The 5,192-nt window shown below is 39.9% G+C and overlaps 1 pseudogene; it reads right to left on the minus strand.

The window, feature by feature from the left end:
* Positions 1-1,463: 1,463 nt before the first annotated feature.
* Positions 1,464-3,405, minus strand: LOC119879203 (annotated as a pseudogene).
* Between the last annotated feature and the right edge of the window lie 1,787 nt (positions 3,406-5,192).

Genomic DNA, 5,192 nt, shown 5'->3' on the forward strand with positions numbered 1-5,192 from the left:
ACAATTTTAAAAACGTATTATGATCAGCTATATGCCAATAAATTAGGCAATCTAGAAAAAAAATGGACGCATTTCTGGAAAACCACAAACTACCAAAACTGGAACAGGAAGAAATATTTTCAATGTTTGCATATGTATGTATACACACACACACAACAGGATGATCAATGAAAGATTCAGGCATAAAAGCAGGTTAAAAACCTATGGCATTGTGGAATAGAAATACAAGCTCAAAGAGATAAAGGAGTGATGGTTGAATGTCAGAATGAGCAAACCGAACAAACACACCCACTCTTCAACCTGTCCTGGAGACAACCTGTTCAATCTGTAGACATCCCAGACTGTGAGGAAGCTCTTTCTTATAAAAACGACTCAACGGCTGCTCCCTGGTCCTGATTTATTTACTCTGACAGTACAGAATGGATTCTAATGGCATTCGGATCCCAACTTACTAGCTTCTAAAATTTCATATATCTGAAACACAACTCTTGAATTCCCTCCAGAAGCTCACCTTCTCTTCTAGGCTTTCCATGTGGTAATGATACTTCCATCTACTTAGTATTTCAGGTCACAAAGTGTACGAGGCATCACGCTCCCACAGCCCATCATTTACTATTCAGGGTTCAATCAGAGACATGAGGCCACCAAAGATTCATGTACTCAAGGATTTGGGGGTTTTTTCGTTAAGATTTTATTTATTTATTCATGAGACACACACACACACACACACACACAGAGGCAGAGGGAGAATCAGGCTCCGTGCAGGATGCCCACTGTGGGACTCAATCCCAGGACCCCGAAATCACATCCTGAGCTGAAGGCCGACACTCAACTGCTGAGCCATCCAGGTGTCCTTAGTCAAGGACGTGTTACAGGGATTTGATCCAACACTATGTGGGAGCTGATTGCACAATTTCTAGAAACAGTGTGATGCTGGAGCTTAAGGACAGCAAGGTGTGTCTTCAGAAAGCATGGGTGGGTGTGAAGTGGGGGAGAGCAAGGACAAGCTGGGACCCACAAGGATGAGCTAAAACCCATGAGAAGGGACTAGACCCCTGCAGTTGTGCTCAATGCCTCCAACCTTGATGATGTGAGTGTCCTGTAGGAGAAGCTGGTGCTCTTCCTCTCAGAGCTAAACACACATGTCCCAGGTGTGGGGAAAGCTGAAGGAGCCAGCGAAGGGCAGAGCAGTTGAAGGTCCAAATGCTATTTCAGGCAAGTGAATTGATCCTGCAGATAGGGGACGATGTGTCTGAGCCAACTAAATCATCTGTCCTGAGCATCTGCGTGTAAGAAAACACTAATGGCTGTGCTTCACTTCTACACTATCATTTCAAAAATGATATGACAAAAATACCTGAGACCTACCCTAATCAGAAACATCCAGATTGTTTGATCTTTTGAAAGCAACTTGTTGAATTAACTTAAAAGGTAACATGGGCATGCATTTGGCCAAACAACCCCTACTCCCAAGGACATTCAGCCTACAGAGAGAAGAGCAAGAATGTGGAAATGTGAGAATCTAAAGCAATTATTTAAGTAGATTTAGTGAAGTCTTGCTTATAAAGCACACAGTGGGATAAAGCTTTAAAAATCTATCACTATGGCTTAGTTGAAAGAACTATGGTGCATCCAAGTAAAGAATTTTATGCAACTATTATAAAGAATGTGACGGGGGCCTGGATCTCTGGGTCAGTTAATTTTATGCCTTGGGCTCAGGTCATAATCCCAGGGTCCTGGGATGTAGCCCTGCATTGGGCTTTCTGCTCAGCAAGGAGCCTGCTTCACCCTCTCCTTCTGCTGCCCTCTCCTGGTACTTATTCTCTCTCTCTCTCTCTCTCTCTCTCTCTCTCTCTCTCTCTCTGACTCAAGTAAATAAATAAAATCTGAAAAAAAAAAAAGGCCACAGATTTTTATGGATTGACTATAAAGATATTCATTATTTATTAGTAAATGAAAAAAGCAAGGTAAAGAACATTAAGTCCAATCCATTACTAGATTTTATTTTAATAAAACATGTGAGAGAATATACATTAGATATATGCATATAGAAAAAATAATTTCAGAAAAATGGGAGAACTACCATACGAAACTTCTAAGGGCCTTTTCCTCAAAGGATGGCATTAGTTATTTTAAAAAGTGAAATTTCAGTTTTAGTGTGTTTTTCAGTAGTTTCCAAAGGATAGTACTACAAAACCAGCCTAGAAATTATATACGATTATATCAATTGTGTACATATACGTATCAAACAGAGCAGCTTTATAATTTGCTACAGCACGAATCAATGAATTGGCACAAAAAGAATTCTTTCTACCAGGAAAAATTTCCAAATGTGGGAAATGTAAATGTCAAATCTGGAGTTTAGTAGGAATCTTTTTTTTCTTTTCCTTTGTGTGTGTGTGTGTGTGTGTGTGTGTCCAAAACCAGGTTATTCTTACTAGGCAAAAAGAGGTAACTTACCTTTGGCAATGGCTTTCCCTCCTGGCAGTTGATGCCTCCAATGAAGACCATGTTGGGCATCACAGGTTTGGGATAGTCAAAAACAAAGTCAGTTCTTAACAGCCAAATCGACATATGGCTATAGAGATCATAAGGTGTGACAGCCTTTTGGAGGATCTCAGATGCAACTTCCAAAGCGTTTTTAAAAAATAGTGGCAAAATAAATGTTCCTCCAGGTGGAAGATGTGATTCCTCACTCTCTCTCTGAAACTCATGACATCTGACAATATGGAGAAAGGTCTAGGAACATAAGAAGGAGAACTGGGGCACTGTGTGGCTTCTTCAAGATAATGGCAATACAATCTCCTTGTGAAGCCCACGGATGGGAGTGAAAAATACTTGGCTACAATTAAGCCACACACATCAAAAGGATCCAGAAACACTGCATCAAAAGAACTCTCCTTTATGTATTCTACTAATTTTGGATCACTAAACAAATTCTTACAATGTAAAAAAAGGTGTTCAAGACTGTCTTTTAATGGACTTAAGACCAAAAAAAGTGAGCTTTGCTGCTGAGTTTTCCACTGAGAATAAGAAATTCTTGAACATCTGATTCAACTCCTCCAGATTGTAAGTTGTGGAATAAGTCTTCACCGTAAAATTGGAGGATTTTCCCAGTTGCCAACTCACCTCTGGTATGATTAAAACCAACTCATGCCCTCTTTGGATGAGTTGCTCCACAACCAAACGCATGGTAAACCAGTGGCTCCCATCCATGGGTACTACCAGCAGCTTGCCTGCCTCAGCAAAGCCAGATGTCAGCAGGAGACACACACACAACAGAGGAAAGCCGGTCAAAATTGTGGCAGCCATTGGAAAACTGCAGCCCAGGGCAATCCAGTTGCTTGGGTTCTGAGCTGGTGTAATAGAGTCAGTCCGTGGAAGAAGTATAGGCACAAAGCCCGCCCCAGCAGAGGGAGTGTATTTACACAGTCATGAAAAAAAAAAACTACACTCATTGCCAGTGATGCACTCCTAAGAACGATAATGAATGGGTAGCATTTGCTGACAAACATGCTTGTAAATTTTCCAGACAGCAGTACCATTTGATCTTTGCCTTGGACAAAGATCATGCACTGTATGGCATGTCGATGCTCTTTTGGAAACAGAATTATTAGGCAATGTTTTGAGGACTCAGAGTGATAAAAAGGAAAGTAAATATCAATTAAAGTGATTTTTTCCAATTTTTTCCAAGGAAAGCTTGGGTTATCTTCAGGATACATAAGACAATTTTGCCCAGAAAGAGATTGGCATCCCAGTTTCCAAGGAGGACATGAAGTCACTTACCACTAGCGTCCTCATGGACAATGGAACTGTATTCACAAGAGCCTCTAAAAAGCCTGGCATTGCCACCGGTTTTTCCACTTCCAAACCCTTTGTGGGCTACAAAAGGTTAAGAGTGCCAAATCCTGCCTCCATGGACCATTCTAGGAATTGATAGATGGAATAGGACTGTCCTCTATATTCAGTCATTTCCCTACACACATCACATGCAGTGGGTGGTCACTTGCCTGAAGCTTGCCAGAAGCACTCTGCTAGGCATCCTCTCTCTTTCCTCTGGGCTCTGCATTCCTCTGTCTAGACCTCTCTGCTGAAGGCTGACCTAATTTGGCCTGCTACCCACCTGCAGGAATCTTTGTATCTGTCTCCCAAACTCTACTGAGCGCTTGTTGACGCCAGAGGGTATATCTTCTTCATATTTGCACTTTCCTTCTACAGGACCCATGCTATGCCTCACACATGGAAAGCACACAAAACTTTTTGTTCCACTGGACTGGATTGCACTGTGTGAGTGCAATTATGGGTGGCTTAAGTGGTGTATGTCAGATAAGACCCTGAGAAACATTTACTGAGGGATTCTAAAGCCAACCTGGGGGCATAATCTTTGTTAGGGGCCAACATGGCTTCTTCTGAGTTGCCCAAACTAATACTAGACAAATAATAATATTTGCTTAGTCACCATTTATATCAGGGACTGATGGACTTTCAGATGAATGTCTAAAAAACAAAAATGAAGGCACATGATCAATCTTTCTGGATGGCTTACTTCAGAATAGATATCAATAAGATATAAAATAGCAGAAAATCAATGAACCCAAAAGCTGGTTCTTTGAGAAGATGAATTAACCTGATGAAGCTCTATCCAAACTGATCAGAAAAAAAAAGAGAAGAAAAAATTATCAATATCAGGAATAAGAGAGTTGGCATCACTACATATTCCACAGATGTTAAAGGATAATAAGAAAGAATACCAAGAACAAATTTATGTCAGTATATCTACAAGTTAGATGAAATGGACAAATTCCCCAAAGATGCAAACTATTAGTTTAACGGAGAAATATTACATAAATTGAGTAAAAATAATTTGTATATTTTAAGTTGAATTAACTTTGAATCCAAACGTTCCTACAAATAGAATTTCAAACTCAGATGGCTTCATTGATACAAGGTACCAAACATTGGAGGAAGAAATAAATTATTATTCAGAATATATCCTGAAAAGAAATAATATATTCTAGAGAACAGAAGCAAAGAGAACTTCCTAATCTTTCTAGGAGGCCACTGAGTTTGTCTATGAGACCAGCATTGCCACATACTAAAACTAGATAAAGACATCAAAAAAAGAAAAATGTAAAGACCAGTACTCCTCATAAATATAAATCAAAAATTTGACACAAAATTTAGCAAACCAA

The sequence above is a fragment of the Canis lupus genome, unplaced genomic scaffold (genome assembly GCF_011100685.1).
Source record: "Canis lupus familiaris isolate Mischka breed German Shepherd unplaced genomic scaffold, alternate assembly UU_Cfam_GSD_1.0 chrUn_S421H581, whole genome shotgun sequence".
Classification (NCBI taxonomy): Eukaryota; Metazoa; Chordata; class Mammalia; order Carnivora; family Canidae; genus Canis; species Canis lupus.